General features: G+C 50.0%; 1 long non-coding RNA gene across 1 annotated transcript in view; it reads right to left on the bottom strand.

The window, feature by feature from the left end:
* Nucleotides 1-1,669: 1,669 nt before the first annotated feature.
* Nucleotides 1,670-24,959, bottom strand: part of LOC307107979 — a 55,152-nt gene continuing 31,862 nt past the window's right edge. Inside the window, exons 2-3 of the long non-coding RNA XR_013814268.1 lie at nucleotides 5,832-6,097; nucleotides 1,670-4,881 (exon numbers count right to left, since the gene is read on the bottom strand). This is a non-coding gene — a long non-coding RNA (uncharacterized lncRNA). The remainder of the gene's footprint in view (nucleotides 4,882-5,831; nucleotides 6,098-24,959) is intronic.

Here is a 24,959-nt window from a genome sequence, read left to right as displayed (position 1 = left end):
GTCGCCTGAGACAGTTTCTTCACGGTCACCAGCTGTCCAGCCTAAGGCCCTTCTCAGTTCTCACCCTCCCCGGGCATCTGTGTGGCGTTGGAAACTGCCAAGCATCTGCCTTCTGGAACCAGTTTTCCCTTTGGCACCTGTGAATGACGTTTTCTATAAATTCTTCTCTTCTTTCGACAGAACATCTCCTCCCACAGCTGTGATTCCTAACATTTTTGTAAGTCACGGGTCCCTTTGGCAATCTAGTAAACACACATGCACACTCACATGCATGCACACACACACACTCATGGGCCCCATCTGTAAACTCCAGGTTAACCACTTCTGCTTTTTATTTTGTTTCTTGATGATCTTATTTTTTAAATCATATTTTCGGACAGTTCCCAAATCTAATCATTCAGTCTCGATCTCTTCACTAATTCTGTGTTTTCAGCAGATGAACATCCTACAGGGACCTCCAACATATCCTCCCCTCCTACCTGGCTCTCCTCTTTCTGTCTCTGCTTATGGTCAGGTGACAGCTTGACAGAGATGCAGCCTGGGAAACTTAGGGATCATTAACCCTCTGGTTTCCTAACCCTCCCCAAGCCCATTAGACACTAGGTCCTAGTCATTCTTCCTCATCCATGTCCCTCACAACCATTCCTTCCTCTTTGTCCCACTGGCGCCACCTCTGTTTGCCTCATCTTCTTAACTGTCTCTTGCCTCTAGGCCAGGCTGCCCAATCTGTCCACCTCTGTTGGGAGACAGAGATTTAGGAAGAGCGGAGTCCAAGGGTCCTTTAGGGGCCCGTCAGTCCAGCCCACTATCTTGTCTTTACGAGGCCTCTGAGAGTGGCTGTCCAGCATCTGCTTAAATATCTCTGATGAAGAGACAGACTTCCCCACTAATTAGGTCATTTAACTTTGTGTCAATTCTAATTATGGAAGGCTTCATCCTTACATCAAACTAAAATCTGCCTCAGTCATGTCACTCCTCGCTCTTTCTTCGGTGCTTCCCTTTGCCTACAGAAATTCCCATCTCCTTATCTTAGCACATTAGGCCCCTCGCAATAGGCCTGTAGTATCTCCCTAGCAACAGAGATTCGCTGGATAGAGGCCTGCACTGCTAGTGACTACATTTCCCAGCCTTCTCTGCAGCTCGCTGTGGCCCATGACTAAATTCTTGCTCATGGACAGCAGAAATGAAGTGTGCTGGGGCCACTTCCAGGTGTGGCGTTCAAACATCCAGCACGCATTTCCCCAGGTCCTCATCCTCTTCCTGGGGCCGGAATGTGGAGAGTCCCAGGATCCTGCACACAAGACCAACACCTGGGGGATGATAGGCCCACAGAGGCAAGGAACCTGGTCCCTGACAGACCACCCAGAGCCTGACAACCCTGACCATCCGGACCACTCCGCTCAGGACTGTCACAGGAGAGTGAAGCAAGCTTTTACACTCTTTAGCCTTGACTTTCTCATCACTTCCCCCTCAAAGTCTATACCAACCACACTGAACTTCTCACCATGTCCAAGTACAGCACGCCTTTCTACACCTCGGGTCCATTGTTCCAGCCCATGCCTCTGCCAGGAATGCTTTTCCCCATTTTCTCCACCTGATGAACTCCACTCGTCCATCAAGACCCAGCTCAATGTCACTCTCTCTGTGCAGCCTTCTTCCCCAGGGATTTAGTCGCATATCTCTTGTTACAGCCCTTTCCTCATTTTAATATCTAGGAATGCTTTTGGCTGCTAGGAACAAAAATAAATCCAACTCACTGTGGCTTGAACTGAAGGAGGTTTATTTCCTTAAAGGAAGTCAGGTGACAGATGATCCCAGGTTTGCCTTGGTGTCTCCATGACGCCACCAAGGACCCAACCACCAATGTCTCTCCTTTGCCACCCACAGTTATTGTCTATAGCTCTCCTCTGAGTCATGACATGGCTCCTCCAATTTGAAGCAGCATATAATTACACAACAACATCCCAAGAGAGAAGAATGGATGTGGAAACAAAGGTTTTTAACCTTGTAATACCTTCCATCAGGGAGAAATGACCCTTTGTAGAGGTCGGAGACTTCCCCGGACGTCTCACTAGCCAAAACAGAGTCACATATCCGTCCCTAGGGCTGGTCCCTCAAAAAGGGTATCAGACTCCCAGTGACTCATTCACTAACTGGTCCACCGTGGTAGAGTCAGCTAAATGGGGACGAAATTGAAGTTCTATTAGCAAGAAAGATGGGAGAATGGCCATTTGTCAAGCATGTAGGCAACTACTGATGGCAGGACATGGCATTATAATGTATCGGTTTATTTGGCTAGGCTGGGAGTTTCTTAAAGGAACTCACAAAAGTGTCTCTCTCACACAATAAAGTTGACATTAAAAGATGTTTTCAAAGGATAAATGAGAAAGCCCGCATCTCCCGATTCTTTTCCTCATTTCCCAGGTGCGTGGCGTTCTTGTGAGAGCAAAACGTGGACTTGAGGGCCTCCGTGCAGAAAAGGAGAAACTGGGAGACGCACTGTCACCTCGTCTTCATGTGCAACTGAAACAGCACTAACACGGGCCATTCCCAAGAAGCCTAGGTGTGCGGGCAAAGCGCTATTAGCGTCTCACGCTCTAGCCATTATTGCTGCCGCAGAAGCTGGAGGCAGACGTGCTAAAACAGGCCTGGAAGGCTGGTCTCAGGGCACTGCTGGCCAAGGCAACACTGGCAAGATGAGAAATCCCACAAGGTGGTTCTTGTAAAGCTTAAGGCTGGGTCTTGGCGAAGGGGCTGTCCTTCAGGGTGTCCTCCGCATGGGGGGGAGAGCGACAGGGTCACACTCTCTCTGGGCAGAGTGACATCTTCCACCGCCTGGGAGAAGTCCCTGTTAAGGACTTTCTGAGCGCGGCAGCTCTGAGTAGTCCGTGCTGTTCCCTGGTGGGAGCACAGGCTGTAGGAAGGTGGGGGCAGTTGCAAGGACGGGATGAGACCAGGTGTGTTGAAAGTGCTACATAGATGAGATCTGCAGCGTGAGTCCCTCGCCCAGTGCTGGCCCCGCTGATGTCAATACATGTTCATTGATTAATTGCTAGATAATCAAACAGTCCTTAATATTCCAGTTCTGGGAATCAAGATAGTGACTAGGCAGCCCGCTATAAATTGAGTGCAGATGTTTGATCTTGATCAGGATAGTGATCCAGGTGCAAGATGAAAGTTGTAGAACATTCTATACCCCCTCTATCACAAGAATCACCGGCCGACGGACAGAACTGCCAAATACCAGATGAAAAGCTTGAATTTTGTGATTTTTCTCTATAACTAAGAGGTCAATGAACCCAGAAAGTGTTCAAATGGAAAGTAGATCCCCCTATTGTCTGTGTCCATGGGTTATGCATATGTGCATACAAGATCTTTGGTTGATCTCTTCCCGCCCACCTCACACCCTCACTTTTAGATGTTCCTTGGCTTCTCTTAGGCTAAGAACTCATCAGCTTTCATTAAGCACCAAAGGAGGAACGGCATGCGCAATGGGGACAGCGCGAGTAGGGGTATGAACAGGGGTGTTCTGCGACTTCCTTTAAAGGGGCTGGTAAGCAAACACCGAGCCCTTTCTCACACAGGGTCTCACTGCCCTCCCCCACCCCTGCCCCGTCCCAATGAGGCCATCACATGTCCCTGCCCGGCTCAGGGCTGAAGCACACCCTGGCTGGGACGCAGCTGGCACCAGCCCAGGCACGAATGTGTGCCTCGCCCTCTGGGTCCCACTTCTCGTAGGTCACCCGGGCCATGTTGTCACCTTGAAACACTGGAGAGAGCTGTGAGCTTCGGAAGGTGAGACGTGCGGGCCGGGGCTGGGGGCAGGGAAGGCCAGCCTGGAGGGTGGCTGGAGAGCTTTTGACAGCCCAGACCAGAGCCCAGGGCCCTATTCCTGCCGACGTGAGCCCCCAGGCAGGCGCCGAGTGGATAAGAGCGTAGACAGTGAGGCCAGCGTGAGGCTTGCCAGCACCTGCAGATAGCAGGCCAAGAATTGGCACATGTTTAAAAAAAAATTAAAAAGCTATTGGATGTGAGTATTTTCTAACAGTGTCTGGCGGGAGTGCCTGGGAGGAATTTAATCAGCAAGAGTTGTTTAAACGGGCTTCTCGCAGAGGCCCTGGCCGGGCTGGTAATGAACTCGTATCATGTGCCACTCCTGTCTGCTGAGGACATTCAATTTGTTAATTCTGCAGCTGGTGAGAGAGGTCAGATAGGAAAGTGACGATTGTTTTCTAACGTTCCAACCCCTGCTCACATCTTTCTAATTAATCCTTTTAGGAGCCACGGGGAGATCAAGAAGGAGAAAAGGTGAGGGAAGCAAGTGGGAGAGAAATTGATGGAAAGACAGAGCTGTCTTTCTCTTCTCAAATGGGATGGGTGGGGGGACACAGCAGGAGCAGAAAAGGCCACGCTTGGCCGGCTGCCCGCTGCTCTCACTCAAAGGGAAATCGGATGCTGCGGGAAGTTGGAACCCACAAGGGCCTTCGGATATCCTCCCGTGGTGACTGTTTTAAACAAGGACCCTTGGTCTCCACCTCTCAGTCTGGGACCGACTCTGCCACTAGGAGGAGCTGTGGAGGTGTGGGCAGAGGGGATGCCCTGCAGGGTGGGAGTGTGACCTCCAGTTAAAGGCCCAAGGTCATGGGACTTTTGTAAGAATGTTCACTGCTGCATTATTCACTATAGCCAAGACATGGGAAAACGCAAGTGTCCTTCGACGGGGGGCTGGATAAAGAAGGCGTGGCACACGCATGCAATAGGACCTCCTCAGCCATAGAAGAGACAAAAGACTGCCATCTGCGACGAGGCGGATGGATCCTGAGCGTATCCAGCTCAATGAAGTGGTCAGGTGGAAAGAGTCAAGAACATATGATTCCACTCCTAAGTGGGATAGAAAACAGAGAGCAAACCATGAACAAACAAGACAAACAAACAAAAGCTCCGAAACCAGACAACAGCGTGGTGGTTACCAGAGGGGGGTGGGGGAGGATGAAGAGGAAAAATGGGGTCAACCACAGGGGGACAGAAGGCGATTTGACTTGGGGTAGTGAACGCACCACCAATATACAGATGATGGGTAATAGAATTGTACACCTGAAACCTATATAATCTCCTTAACCAATGTCACCCCAATAAATGTAATGTTTTTAAAGAATGCCCCCTGGGTGCCCGGGGCCTGGTTGGCACATGGCCCGTTGTCCTTGCCCACCCGTGTGAGATGCTCCTGGTGGGCATGTGTCTTGTTTGCCCTTCCAGGTCCACTTCCTCCTGCCCCACTGCCCTCTGCCCCGGAGGCAGACTCCCGTGGACCCCAGGCCCGGCTGCCAGGAGCCCCTGTCGGAGGGGGACTGCAGGAGGTTGCCTGGGGCTGGCTGAGTCCCAGAGAGGGAGGCCTGGTCTCACAACAACCCCTCCTTCCGGGTGTCTGCGCCTCTCTCCCCTGCCCACCGCTGTGTGCTCCCAGCTATACCCAGCCACAGCTCTGTGATTAATGTCTTTGTAAATAAACACCCACCCATTATCTCAATGGAGGGCCCTGTTCCCGCTGGGACGCTGACACCGGTGCCTGATGGATAAGGCAGCCCAGAGTTTGCATCTGACCTCGTTCTCATGTGAGAACATGAGAAAGTTAACTTAACTCTCTGAGCCCGGGCTACACGTCTGTAAAATGGGGGCAATGGTACCAACCCACAGCGCTGTGAAATGACCCGAACCCACACCTAGTGGTTGCTTTGCTGGTGCCCATTTCTTCGCTTATAAAAGTCTCAAGGTTAGGAGAACCACAAAAATCAGTAAGGGGCATGGCATAAAAGAATACAAGGAACACATACATAGTTATCAAACCCAAGATGGTCAGATACTTTTCCTGCGGCGTGACTCCAGCCAGGTGGCGCTGTCTGAATGGGATTATTCCTCTGTGTGGTCGCAGGAGAGCTTGGATCAGAGCTGATGTGGGCGGCCGGCACTGGGAGTGAGGCATGGATGTCCTCTCCACCTCCCCGGGGCTCCTCGAATTCTTCAGGGCTTCATTCATGCTCGGACATTCATTCCACACACCTTTGCCTGTTACCTTCTGTGCCCGGAGCTGTGCTAGGTCCTGGGGAATCAGAGATGAATCAGAGCCAGCACCAGACCTCTCTCAGGATGCGCACCACCAACTGGGGGACAGGTCCCTACCTTTGATCAAATGCCACCAAGCACACATGGAAGTGTGTGTGTGTGTGTGTGTGTGTGTGTGTGTGTGTGTGTTAGGGGAGGAGGGTCTGGGAAGACTCCTCTATAACCTTGTAAGATGAGCCTCCCAGAGAATACAGAAGAGCTTGCAGGCCTAGGGAACAGCATGTGTGAAGGTGTGGAGACAGGAGAGCCTGCGGGGGATCTGCCAACAGCCCCCAGTGGCTGGAGCAGGGGGTCGGAAGTGCTGAGGACAGCGGCTCCACTGGACATGAAGACTGGCTCAGAAGCAGGGAGGACCTGGAAACCAACCTGAGAACAGTGGTTTCGATTTAGGAAGCAAAGGAGAAGTGGGAACATTCTTCATTCTAAGCATTTTGCAAAGAAAACTCTGGTATGAACTTCATGTGCGTTGTTTGTGATCGACTAACTTCTGACAGCATTCCTCTGGGTTGGCCACCTCTGAGACATCCCCTCCCTGGCTGCCACCCAGGATGGTGCCCTGTCCCAGAGAGTCGCACTAAAACCAACCCCAGGGGGCCCCTCGAGGCCACCCCTAAGGTCTGTCCATCTCGCAGGACTGCCATGAAGCAGGAGTGGATCCCACATCTTTCGGGCAACTCACTGACCTGAGACCACTCCCCAGGCTGGGAGTCAACTCTCTCTCTTGTCCTCTTTTGACCCTTAGAATCTTTCTCTTCCCGTCTCCCTCCTCCTGCACACACACAGCCTGTTTACAAAATACAGGAGGAACCACAGACTTCCAGCAGTTTGGGTTTGTTACTCTCCTGCAAAAATTCTCCGAAGCAAGAAAATGCTGAGGGCGTGAGGACTATCTTGAAATGTGGGGAAATCAGAGAGAGCAAACACAATGAGGATGCCCAGGAATTAGCCCACCGTGCACAAGGCGAAGGCCTTGGGTAATTGCTACTAAGTAGGACACACCACCTTCTGCGGCCATGTCTACTGAAGTAATTACCCACATCACTTCGTCCCCCAAGGGCTTCTGGCAAAAGCATCCAGCTAACAGAAACTGTCGACATTTTTCACAAATTTGTAAGAATCACTGTACTAGACAGTGGACTTCTTCAGGGCAGCACTGTTAACTGAATGGTCTTGAAGTTAAGAGTTTGCTTTTCATCTCTGAGTTCTAGAACCTTGAGCACATTATTTTAATCCCTTGAGCCCATTTGCTCATCCATAAAATAGGGCTCACCTTCTAGCACTGTGAGGACAATGGTCCATCATGGGACCTGGCAAAGAGTAGGCATTAAATAAATACCGACTGGAAGGGAGGATGGATGGAAGGACACATGGACAGGCAGACAGATGGACATCTCAGCCCTTTGGTCTAATCCGCTTGTGTAGTACCCGTGTCAAATGCCTCAAAGCATTGCTTAAATACATGTTTTCAATCAGGACACTGCGTGCAAACTTTGCACCTTGCAATAACATCTAAGCATTTTGTGAGGTCTTGGTCAAGTGCACCTTCTAAACGAGGGCCTAAACTGGTGTCTCTGTCTTGCCTAAGCAGGTTGTTGCACTTAAAAAGAAATACGGTGGAGAGAGAGGAGGTGGGGTCAATTAGGTCCTTATCCGGTGTAAGGACAGCATATTCTCCCATTCATTAGCACCCACTTATGCCTGCCAAGAGAATGCCAACCAGCTGCCATTTGCCTGGGGCATGAACAGGTGACCCAGCAGAGAGAAGACTGAGTGAAGCAGTAGAGGGAACCCAGGAAGAAAGGGTAGGCCTGCCGACCCGTGTACACAGGGGAATTGGAAAAGCCAGTTCAGGTCCAGGCAAGACAGGTGTTCAGAAAATAAAAATGAACATTTGGAGCATCCTCCTTAGGTTGATTCCCAGACTCAAGTATGTCCAGCTTATAGGCAGAGGGATCCCTCAGCACAGAGCCAGTCTGGAAACACTGAGAGAGGTGACTATTTTCCAAATGTCCAATCTTCAACTGAAAATAAAATAAAATGTACAAAGAAACAGAAAAACGTGGTCCATTGGAAAAATAACACAAAATGAATCTCCAGAATTCATCCCTTAGGAAACACAGACATCTGACTTAATAAACAAAAACATTTTTTAAAATCGCCTTTTAGTATGCTCAAAAAAGCTAAAGGAAAACAGAAAGGACCAAAGGAAATCAGAAAAAAATGATACATGAATAAAATGTAAAAGTCAATACCAGAAGGAAAACTGGAAAATTCAAAAATACATGGAAATTACAAATATACTCCCAAACAACCAATGGATGAAAGAAGAAATCACAGGTGAAATTAGAAAATAGATAGAGACAAATGAAAATGAAAACACAACAATCTGAAACTGATGGAATGCAGCAAAAGCAGTGCTCAGAGAGAAATTTATAACTGAAACATTTACATCAAGAAAGATCTCAAATCAACAACCTCACCTTACAACATAAGAAACTAACTAAACCAAAAAAAGAACAAACTAAATGAAAAGCTAGCAGAAGAAAAAGAATAGTAAAGATTAGAGCCATGGTAGAGAATAGGAAAACAATAGAGAAAATCAGCAAAACCAAAAAGATGATCTTTGAAAAGATCAATAAAATTGACCAACCATTTAGCTACATTGACTGAGAAAAAAAGAGAGAAGACTCAAATTACTAAAATCAGAAATGAAAGAGGGGTAAATCCTACCAATTTAGAGAAAAGGGATGAGGAATAAAATATGAACAATTGTATGCCAACAAATTGGATAACCCAAATGACATGGGCAAATTCCCAGAAACACAAAACCTACCAAGAATGAACCATGAAGAAAGGAAGCATTCGTAATCCCACCACTCATTATCACCCTGATGTCTACAGAACCAGACAGATGTATGAATGGACAGATAGGAGCAAAAATGGAGTCTTGTGCACTGAACTGCTTTTTCTCCTACCTCAATCAGCCACGTATTTTGAAACTCTCCTGGTTACCATTTGCTCCCCAGAACTGCACACTCCAACATGGTAGCCACTTGTCCCAAAGTAGCTAATGACATCTTACCCTAAACTAATAAACTTAGCCCAGCCAGTATAGCTCAGTGGTTGAGCATCGACCTTTGAACCAGGAGGTCATGGTTCGATTCCCAGTCAGGGCACATGCCCAGGTTGCGGGCCCGATCCCCAGTAGGGAGCGTGCAGGAGGTGGCTGATCAATGATTCTCTCTCATCGTTGATGTTTCTATCTCTCTCTCCCTCTCCCTTCCTCTCTGAAATCAATAAAAATATTTTTAAATTAATAAACTTAAATAAAATTAAACATTCAGTTCCTCAGTATATTACCTTCCTATTGTTACTGTTACAAATGATCACAAACTTAGTGGCTTAAAGTCACACAAATTATTATCTCAGTTCTGGGGACAGAAACTTGGAAGGGGTGTCATTGGGCTGCACCCCTTCTGGAGGCTCTGGGGGAGCATCCATCCCTTGACTTTCCCAGTTTATAGAGGTCACCTCCACGCCTTGGCTCCTGTGTCCTCCCCGCTCTCCAGCAGTGTGACGCCTTCACGGCTCATGCTCAGCTCCGACTCCTCTGGCTCCTTTTCATAGGGACCCATCCAGATACCCAAAGACCCTTAACTTAATGACGTTTATAAATCCCTTTGCCATACACGGAAGCACAGCCATAGGCTCCCGGAAGCAGGATGTGGACATCTGTGGGGGTGGCGGGGTCATTCTGGGGCAGACGCTGCCTACCACACACTCTCAAGTTCTCGGTCGCCACGCACACTGGACAGCCAGATTTTAGAACGTTTCCATCCTGGCAGAAAGGTCTTCAGAACCTGGGACAAGTTACCGGTTTCCTCTGTGCCTAGTGGCCTCCTCCGGGAGCGTGTGTCGGAGCAGGACCCGGCGAGGCGGTTGTAAGACTGGAGGAATTCACAACTGTGCTGCGCCGGAGGCAGGACTCGCAGCGTGCCAGGCACTGCTCCAAGCACTTCACATATTTTACTTTATTTAATCTCCACAACAACCCCATAAAGCAGATGAAAAGCGATGATCTCCGTGTTCTAGATAAGGAGACTGACACACAAGAGGTCAAGTGCCTTGCACAAGATTATGCGGCGAACACGAGGCGGCGTGGGGACTTGGTTGAATCACTGAATGGGCTGCCCAGCTTGCTCAAGGTCAAACACGGAGTGTGCGTCGGTGGCGAGAGGCAAACCCATGTTCTTTCACCTCTGGACGAGCAGAGACTGGCACCGAGGACAGTGGAGGCTCTTCTGTCTCCAGAAGAAAATAAAAACTGCCACTGAAAGACAGAGGCCCTCGGGCCCCATCTGGGCTGCAGCCCTTGGGGCCCTGACAGTAACGTGGTGGTCAGCACCAAGGTCACGGGCTCTGCTGCCCACCCCGGGGGGGGGTGCGGGAATGTGGGGTGACCTGGAGCTCATGATTCTGACCTGGAGTGGGGAGCAGAGCTCAGCTTCCTCCCCAGGATGACGGGGAACCAACTCCACAGGCTTTAGTAGAAACACGGAGGGCAAGAGGAGGACACCCGTGAATAGAGGCGCGGGGAGGGAGCGGGATTTCTGCACGCATGTGCATTTTCTAGAATGTTGAGGGCTTCTAGAATCTCTATCTGCCCTCTTGGAGTTCTAGAGAGAGGAAGGGGAGAGATGTAGCTGACAGCCAGGATGTACACCTTCTTTCAGAAAGTCTGGTCAGTGATTGAAGGATGGGTAGAGGGACAAATAAAATGGATAGAGCTGTGATAAAGTAAGTATAGTAAACGCTCATGGCCCAATCTAGGGATGGGTATACGGGAGTTCACTGTCAAATTCATCATTTCTCACACATGTGATGTTTCATAATAAAATGCTGAAAAGAGACTCATTCTGCTGTTTGGGGAGATCCTGGAGGGAGGCAGAGAGGCAACTGGGAGACAAGCGAGGGGCCCCTTGCCAGAACCCTGGCTGGCGGGGGTGGGGAGAGAGCCCCGCGCCCTGGCTGTGGGGGATGGAGCCCTGGGCCCCGGCTGTGGGGGATGGAGCCCTGGGCCAGCAGCTGAGGGAGAACCCTAGAAATTAATGAGTGGCAGTAAGTTTGTTGGGAAGGGCAATTAGAGGACAATTGGGCATCAGTTTTGAGCAGGGATGCAGATGGCATAGTCTGGAATCCTGCCTCTTCCACTTGCTGTGTGGCCTTGAGCAAATTACCTAAACCTCACTGAGCCTCCGTGGCCTTGAGAACAGAGTAAGGGAGACTGAACCGACATGGCAATGTTCTTTTCGGTAGCATGACTCGCATCAATTGCCAGAGAGAGGGTTGAAAACATAGTAGATGCTTCATAAGGACCAGTTCTCCCAAAAGGGGGCGTGAAGGGAAATTGAAAATAATTGGTGGGGCGATCAATAACCACTTAAAACTCTGCGGCTTTAAAACACGAGAAGGTAAGAAATGTCCTCTAATATTGTACGAAAATGAGGACCAAGACCTGAAACTGCCGGGCAAGCTTTCGTTAATAATTAAAATGTCTTCAGAGCAATAGCACAGGAGGCCTTATTGGGAGAAGAAACACGTAAAAAAGTGAGGCCCCATTTTTCATGGCGGGGGGTGGCGTGGAGGGGGGGGGTGGCTGCTGCCCACGCTCATCTTGGTCCAGATGAGCAAACGTTGCCTCCAGGTATTTTTCTGACTCTCGGACGATGACGTTAATAAAAAGTAGGAGCAAATTGGAATCCAGGGCTTGTAGTTCCAGACTCGACACTTTGTGATCTCCCTAATGACTTTCCAGTGTCTTTAAACTTTCCAGGTTGGGCTAAACCAGGAGTAAAAGATGCCAAAAAGCTATAGACAAGACGCTCTTTTATAAAGGTACCGGAAAGTCCACACAAGATGTCCAGTAAATTGAAATTTCTGTGCCAACACGGCTGAATCGATTGATTACTCCCCGTGAAAACATGCTCTCTGACTCTCCTTCTATCACCTCCTCTCATTCCCTTCTCTCTCCCTCCCCAGCCCTTGGACCAGCCTCTCTCTCCTGGGACCTCTGACTCAGCTGCATCAATGACAAGAGAAGTAATGAGAGTCAGGAGGTCGAATGCTCCAAATGCCAGTTGGCCGATTTGGTCTTTTCCCACCAGGACATGGCGTCTCGGTTTCTGGGTGGGAGCAGTTTTTGAGGCCCCATCGTGCAGGTAGTGAAAACAGTGGTCCAAGAGAGATGTCTGGGGCCTGGGCGGAACCCTGGTTCGCAGCAGAAGGAACGCTGTGGGTCAGCGCTGCGGGGCATAGGATGGCAGAAACCCTGGCGCCCTCTGTGGGCCACTCCTGCAGGTGCTGGCTCCGCCCAGCCTGGGTGACTTCATATGAAAAGAGCTTGGATGTGTCTGATGACTTCAAAACTCAGTAATAATAGCAAGAATGTGCACACTATGGCAGGCCCAGGGCTTTCCGCGTAAGAAGTCGCTTAGTCATCACAATAGCCCCATAAAGTAGACACTAGCATCGTCCCACTTTTGTAGATGAAGAAAGAGGCCCAGAAAGGCAAAGCCACTTGCCAAAGGCCACACAGCCAGTACGTGAGGGGGCCGGGATTCACACACAGGCAGTCTAGATTTTTAGCCGCGACATCAGGATTCTTCTCACGTCCCATCCAGTCTCATCCCCCAGGGCTGGGGACCCTGTGTCAGTTCCATCAACATCCCATGGTCAGGCCAAGTATTGATTCTCAAATTCTTGCAAGTAAGAGAGACTTCCAAGAGAGAATGGGGATCAGGCAGGAACCTTCTTCCAAAGACTGGAATGCTCAAAACACAGAGGCCAGAAGTGTCCATGTCCGGACACTGCAGTGGGTAGTTTCAGTCCCTGAATGGTCTACGTCAGGGGTGGGGAACCTTTTTCCTTCCAAGGGCCACTTGGATATTTACAACATCGTTCTCGGGCCATACAAAATTAGCAACTTGAAAACTAGCCTGCTCTATTTGGTCAAACATTTAATTAACTCATCCCTCATGCCTTGGCAGGACCAGACCAAATGACTTTGCGGGCCTTATATGGCCCACGGGCCAGACGTTCCCCACCCCTGACCTAGAGGAACAGAAATCCAACTCAAGGAAAACACATTCCACATGTTGGATGTGAAACACGGAGCCTGACAGGCTTCCCCATGATTAATGGAGAGTGCATTTAAAAATCCTCTCTAATAAAATGGTAATATGCAAATTAACCATCACTCCGCTACATAAGCCACGGCCACCAGCCAATCAGGGCGAATATGCAAATTAACCCCATCCAAGATGGCTACAGCCACAGAAAGCAAGGTTTCCCAGGTAACAGAGCAAGCCAAGCTTTCCGATAGCCGCTGCAGGCCTAAGCCTCCACTCAAGCTACAAAGTTTCAATTATAGAAGGTAAACAAATTGAAACAAATGGCGGCAGAATGGAGTTTGAGAGAGCAGGCCAGGGTTGCCGGTGGCAACAGGGGAAGCAAAGCTTTCCGCACACCCTGGCCAGGCCCACCCGCTTAAGGCAACAAAGTTTCAATTGTAGAAGGTGAATTAACTGCCACACAAATGGCTGCCACCCCAGAGGGAGCAGCAGGCTTGGCTCCGCTCCAGGCTACAAAGTTTCAATTGTAGAAGGAAAATAAATTCCAGATACCAGGGCCTCTGCTTGGGTTGCCAGGGGGTGTGGCCGGCCTGCAAACCACCACAGGCCCCTCGCTCAGGCCGCCCCACGCCCCAAGGGAACCCCACCCTGATCTGGAACACCCTTCAGGGCAAACCAGCTGGCCCCTACCCGTGCACCAGGCCTCTATCCTATCTAATAAAAGAATAATATGCAGATTGATCATCACTGCAACACACAATATAGCTGCCCCCATGTGGTCAAAGATCCTGCCCCCATGTGGACACAAGATGGCCACCACAAGATGGCCAGCAGGAGAGGGCAGTTGGGAGGCACCCAGCCTGCAAGGGAGGGCAGTTGTGAGGGACCAGGCCTGCAAGGGAGGGCAGTTGAGAGGGACCAGGCTTGCAAGGGAGGGCAGTTGAAGGTGATCAACCCTGCAGGAGAGGGCAGTTAGGGGTGACCAGGCTGGCAGAGGAGGGAAGTTGGGGGCAAACAGGCTGGCAGGGGAGCCAGTTAAGCATCAACCAGGCTGGCAGCAGAGTGGTTAGGGGGTGATCAGGCTGGCAGGCAGAAGCGGTTAGGGGCAATCAGGAAGGCAGGCAGGCAAGCAGTTGGGAGCCAGCAGTCCTGGATTGTGAGAGGGATGTCCGACTGCCCGTTTAGGCCCGATCCCACCAGGATCGGGCCTAAATGGGCAGTCGGACATCCCTCCAGGAGTCCCAGATTGGAGAGGGTACAGGCTGGGCTGAGGGACAACCCCCCCACCGTGCACGAATTTCGTGCACTGGGCTTCTAGTAGATTATAATAGGAAACTATGAAAAAATATCTGTGGCTAAGGGAAAGGACGCATCCTATGGAACTCCAAGAGGAAAAGCGTACCTCTGAAAAGAATCGACTATCTGAACAAGGGGCAATTTTTCAGGGACTGGTCTCTGCAATTGAATGTAAGAAAACAGTCTCCATCTGTATGAACTGGACAAAATAAATCAGAAAAAGGCAGACTGAGCTCAAAAGATGAGATGAGAACTAAAAAGGCAGTAGAGAAAGATGGAAACAATGGAAATCAAAATGACAAATAAAAGTCCTCATTGTAGGCAACAGAGAGTGTAATTGGTACCCCAAAAAAACAGACCAATGTACCGGGTGGGGTAAAGGTAGGTTTACAGTTGTGAGTGTGTGAAACACAGAATTTATTTTGTATTATTGCTTATTAATTAGAGTAGGACTTTCCATACGAAAACCTACTTTCCAGCTGTAGACGTACTTTTGCCCCAGCCTGTATGAAGGGTGAATTTGAGGAACCCCTCCCTCCCAGGATTCAGGGGACCAGGACAAAGAGATGAAAATGAAAAAAGGAGATGAAAAATATAGAGGACAGAAAATAGATAACCAACATGAGAAGTGTCGTTGAGGTAGAAAAGATTACAGTATTTTAATTAAGACACAATTTTTAAAGACTCCCTGGAGTAAATAGGAAGCCAGATTATTGAAAGGGTCCTCACATTCTATTCTAAAATGAATGGAAGTAGGACCACACCCACATAGTTTTGGAAAAAATATCTCAATCTTAATAATAATTTTTAAAAATAAATAAATTAGAGAGTCCTATAAACATCAGTTACACTCAAAGGAGCAAAGGTCGGGCGGGCCTCAGGCAGTTCTGCAGTGCTGAAGGTCAGAATATAAAATGTCCCTGCAAAATTCTGAGGGAAAGGTGATGACTCAGGGAGGTAAAACACAGAGCAGCTTTCTTTCAGGTGAGAAGGCAGCCAAAAGACAAACGCAGCAATTAGCCCTAGCCAGTTTTGCTCAGTAGTTAGAGCATTGGCCTGCATACTGAAATGTCCTGGGTTTGATTCCGGTCAAGAACACATGCCCAGGTTGTGGGCTCGATCCCCAGTGTGCAGGAGGCAGCCAACCAATGATTCTCTCTCGTCATTGATGTTTCTAGCTCTCTCTCCCTCTCCCTCTCTGAAATCAATAAAAATATACACTGAGTGGCCAGATTATTATGATCTCTGAACACATAATAATATGGCCACTCAGTGTATTCATATATATGTATATATATTAGAGGCCTGGTGCATGAATTCGTGCATGGGTGGGGTCCGGCCAGCCTGGCCAGGGGGAAGGGACATGGGTGGTTGGCCGGCCTGCCTGCTGGTCGAACTCCTGTTTGAGGGGACAATTTGCATATTAGCCTTTTATTCTATAGGATATACACTGAGTGGCCAGATTATTATGCGTTCAGAGATCATAATAATCTGGCCACTCAGTGTATATTTTTAAAAGCATCAGCGTATCCTTACTGAAAAAAATGACTGAAGACACAAGCTGCCAAGGAGATGCACTGAACTCACAACTCACTGTTTTCTCTTCCTCGGTGTGGGTTGCGCTGTAGGTAGATTCTGAAACCCACATGGACTTGGCCCTGCCAAAGGGCCTCTGTTTCATCGGCATAGACTGTGCTGCTGCCACCACATCCCTCAGTCCGTTCAGAAGCAGACAGTGCATTTGGTGGCCACCGCGCCGTTCCCTCCATCGCTAAGGACACTAACACAGTTCTCGCAGTTGGATCACGTCGGCAGGACTGTTCCAATACATGCTGAAACGTATCTCTGTGATCAGCGATCAATGCTTATTTCCCAAGAACTGAAGTCATTCTGCATCTTTAAAAGTTGTTTGCTTAATTAACGGACTCATTGGAATAATTGATAAAGACCAAGAGCACATATCTATCATCGAGTCCCTCTCCATAGCATCTTCCTTTATTGAGTGTGCTTGAAAGTCAAATAGGCTTTTTTTTAAAAAATCTTGATTTATATTTTGAAGTACACAGAAAAGAAGCTGTCAGGACAGATGCCCGTAACTTAACAGAGATTATCCATAGGTGGTAAGATATTGGAAATCTGTCTTTTTTACTTTTAATACGTTTTCTATGTTGTATATGCAGTATGCGTGAACCTTCATCACCATGAAATAAAAAACAGACTTTTAATAACTGCTATGAGCAATTCTGTATCTAATATATGGTTGTAATATGTTAAAAATATATGTAACTCACAAGGATTAGAACTAAGTACCCGAATCCGTTTAATAGCAATTGTCTCCAGGTGGTAGCAAACGGGTGGAATTCTTTTTCTTCCTCCTACATGTCTATATTTTTAAAAATTTCCCTCATTGGCATATATATTTATAGTGACAGAAATGGACCCGTATTTTCCCCTCCCTTCTCCTGGTTGAGCACGTGGAGAATGAAGATGTGGGAGCTGCACCTTCCAGGATCCTGCAGGGGAGCAGGGACCCCCAGGCTGCCTTCCTCCACCCAGTCTGGCTGTCACTTATCTAACCTCGGGGTCCCTCGCCCTGTGCTCTCCTTTGTGGTCAGGACAAGGTCCTGGGCTCTCTCGGCAACCAGCCCCACTAAGCACCTTGAAGAATTCACAGACCAGGAGAGCCTTCCTCTGAGACCCCCCCCCCTCTCCCCACACCACAGAGCCCACTGAGCCCCAAGTAAGACCCTCTCCCTCCACAGAGGTCACCGGGCGTGGGGCGGCGGTCTGTTTTCCTGGGCTGGGAAAGCACCTCACAGACAGAAAGGTGAAATGTGAGGTAAAAATAGAGTCGCGCCAGCCCAGGCCCCTGGGGTTGAGGCAGCGAAACAGAGGCAGACTCAACAGAAGGGCTGTGAGCTGGAGACAGACGCCCCCACCTCCCCGCCCCACCCGCCTCCACATCTGCTCTGAATCAGCCCTCCAACACCAGCATCTCCCCCCTCTCCTACGCTGCTGGCCTCCCAAGACCACCCCCAGGTGCTCCGGCAGAGAGAGCCATTCCCTTCCATGTCTCTTGGTGGCCCTGCACTCCACAAGGCGAGTGCCAAGCATTAGACCACTGGACGACTCTGAGGCCCCAGCTCCAGGAAGCGCTGAGCAGGGATTCGAGCTACTCAATGCCTCCCACGCTCCTGGCTGTAACATCACCCTGTAACGTGGAAGGGCAACCTTCGCAGGTGGTCCAGGCTCCCTGGGAGGCGCCCAACCCAAATCCCGTCAGCTCATCAGCGGTCAACCCTTCAGCCATCTAGCTCTTTCCACTGAAGTATTAGAACAGAGAAAATCTATCCACCTCATTAAATTCTACATCGTCCCGATATAAATATGTTCCTACTCAGGCCACACTGACTTTTGAGGCCTTGACCAGATGTTAGGACCCATTTCCTAGCCTCGTGACCACAGAATAATTCTGAATTCTCTAACACTTCTGGTCCCAGCATTTAGATAAGGGCTTGTGCACTTAGATTCAGTCAGAAAACCTAGGAATAGTTGGACGCTGCCTTGCTTCTCACTCCTTCTCCTCTCAGAGTTTCCACCCCGATGAGAAACAAGAGCGGCTTTAGGAGAACCTGGGCGATGTCTGACCTCCCCTGATGGAGGCTCTTTGGTGAAAGCTGATGAGAGCTTGATGCTCAGGTAGAGAGCCTTCCTGGGGTCCCCATGCTCTGTCCTCTGACTCCAAGGGGAACGGGCTGCACAGTGGACCCCGGGGTTCCCTGCCCACCAAGGTACATGGTCAGTGGAGGAGGAGAAACAGAAGGAGAGGAGGCTGGGCTGCTCCCGGGAGCACAGAGGGCTCACCGCCCGGACCCAGGACCAGAGGGGGAGCATGGTTCAGGGTGCTGATCGTTGATGCTCACCAACCTCACCCAGAGGCAATTAGGTTGGACAAATCAAATGAACCCTCTTCTAAGAAGAGATGGAGTGGGGATGTGGGGTGGGCCCAGGAGTGAGATCTTGGTGAGATAGACCAAAGCTCCCCTTTTAAACTTCCCTCCGGGGAACCTTGCTTTGGGAATTGTGCTGCGTAAAGGGCACATTCCACTTCTTTGGCAGAAAATAAATTAATTAGGAAAAAAGGAAAGCCACGTTCAGTGCTGGGTGAAACCTTTTTCCAAGTCGCCCAAAGGGATGGCCAGCGTCTCCACATAGAAATATAAATGCCTTACCTCCAATGGCCCTTTAAATTTATTTTTAATATTCTTTCATTGTGGCAAGAACATGGCATGAGGTCTCTCCTCTTAACAAGTTTTTAAGTGTACGACAGAATACTGTTAACTGTAGGCACAGTGCTCTAAGCAGACCTCAAGAATGTGTTCATCTTGCTTACCTGCAACTGCATGCCTGTTGCTGAGCAACGACTCATGCCTCCCGCCTCCCAGCCCCTGACAATCGCTCCACTCCTTGGTTCCATGAATTGGACTGCTTTAGAGACCTCATGCAAGCAGAACCATGCAGTGTCTGTCCTTCTGCGACTGGCTTATTTCACTTGGCATCATGTCCTCGAGGTTCATCCAGGTTGTCACAAATTGCAGGATTTCCTTCTTTTTTGGTTAAAAGCACTCCCAGGGAGGTGATTTCCCACGGTGCCTCTCATCACCTGCTGAAGTGTTGGGGCTCCGAAGGTTCCCCGAAGTGGGGGATAAGGGAGAGGGAACCCAGACCTGACCTCCAGGCCCTTGCCTCTGCCAACCAGATGGCTGACCTTGATCGCCACTTAAGGTCTCTGGGCGTCAGTTCCTCCTTCTGTAAAATGAAGTGATGGTATTACATGCCACTAAGACCTCTCCTGCCTTGGAGTGACCACAGTCCTGGGTGGATTAGATAATGCATCCAACACGTGTCTAGGCACGAGTGTCTCACGCATCCACCCATCAACGTTTGTATGTTTCCTCCCAAGGCGCCTGCCATGTGGGAAGGGAAGTTTGTTTCATGGCGGCTCCAACACTGAGTTGTGCAAGAATAAAAGTATGATATTGGGCATCTCCCTGTACGATGCTTTATTGTTTCCCTTTTTTTTTTCTTAGAAAATGCCATAATATAAATGTTAAGATCATTATAGAAAAGGAATTCTTCCTGATGAGCTTGGGATCCTGTAGTAATTGCATTAAACCAGGCCTTTTATTGCTGGTTAATGAAATTCTTTTAAAATTGAACCAGCTTCAAGTAAGCTGATTTGCATTGATTTGGTGATGTATAGAGCTCAAGCCACTCTATGTATAAGCAAATTAAAAGCCTTAAGCCCGTTCAGCCAAGCTGCATAGTCCCTGGCTGGAAAATTGATCCTATGGTGGCCCCCAGGGGCACCTTGCATTGAGGTTGGTGCTGCTTAAAGGGACACAGTCAATTTCTTTGGCAGAAAATAAATCAATTAGGAGAAAAGAAAAATCATGTTCGGTGCTAGACTAAACCTTTTTCCAAGTCACCAAAGACAATCTTTATAATGAAAAATCCTCTTGGATGCCTTCGAAGTCCGTCTCACACACCGCAAATGACACGGCAAAGGTGAAGCCCCGAGCTCCTTCCAAGCTGTTCTAACTGAGCATCCCACGTGGTCCTGGGTGCTCTGGGGCCTCGGGAAGGCTGGTCCTCTCTCCATCCTGTAGGACATTGTACCTATGGTTCACAACACGGTGCTGTACTCTTAAAACTTCATTTGCAGCTAGCAAGTCAACAGCACAAGAATCAGACAAGATAGGCTGTTATGCTTTGGTGAGAACCAAACCCAAAATCTCAATGACTTCACAGAATAGCCCATCTCAAAGTCAGCGTGGCCCATGGGTCTGGTCTTTCCCTCTGAGCAGTGACTCAAAGATCCTGAGGGTTCCCATCTTGTGGGTCCATCATCTCAGAACACAGCCTCCACAGTCTCAAGGGCAAGGGGAGAAGAGAACTTGGGGGTCTCTCGGGAGCTTTATCCTACAGCTGGGAAGTGACACATGCCACTTTTGCTCAGTCAGTTGGCTAGACTGGCCGCGTGGCCTTGGCCAACCTCAAGGGAGGCTGGGAAGGATGGGGAGCCCATGGATATTTGGCAAGCATTAAATGTCTCTGTCACTGCCCTCTTCTCCCCTTCCAACGCTGCCACGTGCTAAAATGAAGCTTCCTATTGACCTTGTATGTTGCAGAAAACCTTCATCTTCTTCTTATATGTGCCCAGAGGGCTGTCCTGCATGGGTTTGTACCCAATTTACTTTTGGCTTTAAACACATTAGTAGATACTCATGTGATTATCATTAAAATACTAAAAGCATTACTTGATTATTGGTTTTTGATATCATATTAATGATATAGTCTTATTATATACAGTATATGCATTGTGGTGGTATTATGATAGATATGACATAGTATTAAAATCAATACTTAAAATCAACTACTATAAAAATCTAGATATACCTTATTTCTAGAAAATGTCCATCCCAATGATAAGTTATTGTACTATCCACATGGCTAAGGCTCAGAGTAGCATCATGAACTAGTTAAACCCTATAACTAATAAATTAATCCATTTAGTCCCTTTTTTAACACTTCTACTGACAAGGAATTCACTAACTCACATGGCCAAGATGGGGTGTTAGTCGCTTAGAGAAACTTTGAGGACAAATAAAGTTGCTGTTTGGATGAGAAAACAGAATGAGGGGCTCACAGAGGCAGGCTGGGGCCCCCACCCTGGCTCCCCGGCTCCCACATGTTTCTCCTTCGATGTGTCACAAACCGTGTCCTCAGAGCCCAGTCGGTGGCAAAGACAGCCTCATTCCACATGCAAGGACTCCTTTGATTCCCTGTCTTCTTAGTCATGTCTTTGATATTCTCCATAACACATCCATTTTCTTTCAATATAAAAATGTACTGAATTAATTCCTTTAATTGATCATCTAAGAAGAGCTGCATGCTTATTTATTCTGTGGCTGCCGGTGCCCCCAGCCCACCACTATGTACTTGCAACAGTACCCACGACCAACTTTGAGAAACAAATGTCAACCTCAGAATGAACACATTCCCTAGGTTAATTCAACCAGTATCACTCTATGTGCCCATGAACATTTCTTTAGTGCCTGCTGTGTGCCAGCTGCTGAGCCGAGCCCTTCAATCTCTATACTAAGCTCATTCAACCTGGGGACAGTCCTGCGAGGGAGATATCGTTTCCCACGCGCAGACAAGGAAATAGCTTCAGAGAAGCTAAGCAAGTTGCCCAGCTTCACTGCAATGTGAATCCAGGCCTGGATTTTTAATCCCAGTCTGAGTCGAAACTCACTTGTTCTCAAGTGATAGAAACTCAACAAACCCCACGCATGTGAGTGGGGAGTTCCCTGGGAAAGCCAGCCTCCGTGACACAATCCCACACACGGGCCAGCTCCTCTCTGAGTCCCCGGGTCTCCTGCTGCAGAGGGCAGGCCCCCTGTGCTGACAGCGATGGGAAAGGGGCATGGCCGCAGGCAGCTCGAGTTCCTATCAAATCCTCTCCATCATCTCCGCAGCCCAGGGAAACCGGGAGCCTCAGGCCAGGATGGCGTCGGCGCCCAGCTCCGCACCAATCACGGGCCCGGGGGGGGGTGGGATAACTGCAGTTGGCCTGCCTGGGCCATGTGCCACCTCATAGATGGAATAAGGATCGGGTGGAGGCGGTTGCAGTAACGAGCAGTCCCATGGATCACAGGACCCTTGGCAGACAAAATACAATACATGTTCCCCGCAACCACCTGAGACAACGAGAGAGGTTGTTGTCTAAAAATAACACTCAAAATCAAGTTATTCGTCCTCAATGCTCTTCACTGCCCTGTGGTTGAAGCAGGAAATGCTATTTAGCATCTGTCCATGCCCCCATTGGACAACCACAGTTTGGAAGGATGTGCTACTCGGGCCGAGGAACAGGACCGGGAGGATGGTAGCGCCATCAGCTGAGACAAACCATTACCTCCCCGAACTAAAGCCCAATTGCTCAGCCTCCCGAACCAATCCTCTGCGGGAAGACAGAAAGATTGCTTGGCCGCCATGATCTCTCTCAAAGAGTGGGTTCCTGCTGTGCCTGCCCCCCCTTGGCACCCTCAATGTCCCCCTGTCCCTTTGGGGGTGCTCAACCCAAATGCTGAGTCTGCAGGCAAAAGGCGGCAGCAGTTGGCACCACGGAAGGCTGGCTTTCCAGTCCAGCTCCCCACTTGCCAATAACTCTCTACATTCCAGAGGCAAAGCACACAGCCCGGGCCTGGTCGGGGCTGGGCGGCTGAGAAAGGGCCCTACGGAGTCTGAGCCCCCTGCCTGCCCAGCTGAGCTGTGGCTCAGGGTCCACATCGTCAGAATTCAGGGAGGACCTTGTTTTGACTGAAAGATCAAAGCAAGGGGCGTGTTTGATCTGAAGTGTCCAGACACATATGTTAGCCTCCAATTTATTCTGATTATGCAGAACAAGCCTGAGAGGGTCACCGCCCGCTAGGGAGACGGTCACTCAGTGCAGCCGCTGCAGGGACTGTCCAGTACAGGCTCGAACCCGCCCTGCTTGCTGAGCTCGCTGCGCTCTGATGAAGATGCTCTGATGAGGACGGAGGTGAGAGCAGAGGGGCCCCGGGGACCTCCTTCGGTTCACAGCCAGTTAGGGGCCCCGCTGGGAGGAGACAGGCCACCTCTCCTAACCCGGCCACCTGCACGGCCCCCCACGGCTCCCTGCTGAGAACGCTCACAGTGAAACATGAACCCGACAGCAACCTGCAAGCCCCGGAGCGGCGTCCACAGGGAGCCGTGGGCTGCCCTGAGAGGCTGGGGTGAGTCACAGCTGCAGGGCTGGGGGGCTGTGAAAGGGCCTGGAGCAGCCCCGGGAGGCAGGTCAGGTGTGGGGGTAGCAAGTGCACCAGGAGCAAGGCCCCCGGAGGAGGCAGAGGGGCTGTTCCAGGGACAGGCGCCTGCGTTCCTCACCGACCCCACGGACACCCAGGCCGGGGCCGTGCACAGGGCTTCCCAGCAGTGGCAGACACGCGGGAAATGGAGAGTGTGGAGTATTACTCTTTCTTCTCTTCCAAAAGTGCCTCCTCTGTGTCCGTGGAGAATCTCAGAGGCCCAGAACATTGCATGCGTTTTTCTGCCCCCGTGCACCCGAGGTCAGTGCTAAACCGTTACATTTGTCACAAGTAAATACAGCGTTCTGGAATTGTTCCTCCAGAACTGTGGGAATAATTCTGTTGTTTCTAAGCCACCCGTCTATGGTGGACACACACTCACACACACTCACACACACTGACTCACACTCATTTTATCCAAACGGGAAGAACCTCACAATTTCTATTGAATTGCATTACATCTAAGACACTACTGAATAAAAGACACATCATTAACCTAAGACATGCTATTGATTATTCAGCGCATCCTAACTTCGAAGATGTTAAAATGTCCGTGGATGACATATAGATCTGTTTAAATCCGCCTCTACAACAGAGCTCAGCTGGCCCTTTTCATGAATGCTGTCACCGGCCATCAGGAACGTGTATAGGAGTGTGTACGCCCATCCCCACGTACCCGACCCGGACCTACTGAGTACGGAGCGCGGCCCCCGGGGGCGGGACACCTTGGTTCAGACGCCAGCCCTGCCATTTACTTGCTGCGCCACCTCCAGCCAGGCGTGCCCTCCCTCGGCCTCGCTGCCCGCTCCGCTGCCTGGAGGAATGGCATCGCTGTCCCAGCCCAGGCTGCCATGCACAGCACCATGGACTGGGCGGCCCAGAAACCACAGGAACTCTGCCCACAGTTCCGGAGGCTGGAGGTCTGAGACCGGGTGCCAACGTGGTTGGGTTTGGGTGACAGTCATCGCCTCGGTGGCACACTGTGGACATGTGGCCTCACATGGCAGAGAGCTCTCTGAGGCCCCTCTGACCAGGGCACTGGCCCCACCCATGGCATTTAGTCCAGCAGAGAGCTAAGCCACCCTTGGTCACCAGGCTTGGTGGCCTGTCCCCTGACGAAATTTCAGGAACGAGAAACTAAACTAAATGAGGTTGAGTCCATGGTGACCTTGGCTCCGTGCCCTCAAAGGCCTCCCCTCCACATGCTGGCCAGAGCCGCCGCCTCCTCTTGGTCACCTCCCGCTGAGGCCGCGTAGCTGTCCCGGGCTGAGTCCTGAACCGGGGGAGGGGGGAGGAGGGAGGGGGAAGAAGGAAGGAAAGGAGGAGGAGGGAGGGGGAAGAGGAGGGGCGAGGGCACCCCTGGGGAGGCCCCTGCAGGGCTTCAAAGGCTGGGCATCTGGCACAAAACGGACCACAGGGCAAGGAGGTCTCCCCTCTCCCCGCCCCCCCCCCCCCCCAAAAAAAGAAAGGCTCCTCTCCCCTCTGGGCAGGGAGCAACAAAGGAAGGTTCTAGCACAATTGC

The sequence above is a fragment of the Cnephaeus nilssonii genome (genome assembly GCF_951640355.1).
Source record: "Cnephaeus nilssonii genome assembly, chromosome: 12".
Lineage (NCBI taxonomy): Eukaryota > Metazoa > Chordata > Mammalia > Chiroptera > Vespertilionidae > Cnephaeus > Cnephaeus nilssonii.
The sequence above is the reverse complement of the archived record's forward strand: the minus strand, read 5'-3'. Positions and strand labels throughout refer to the sequence as shown.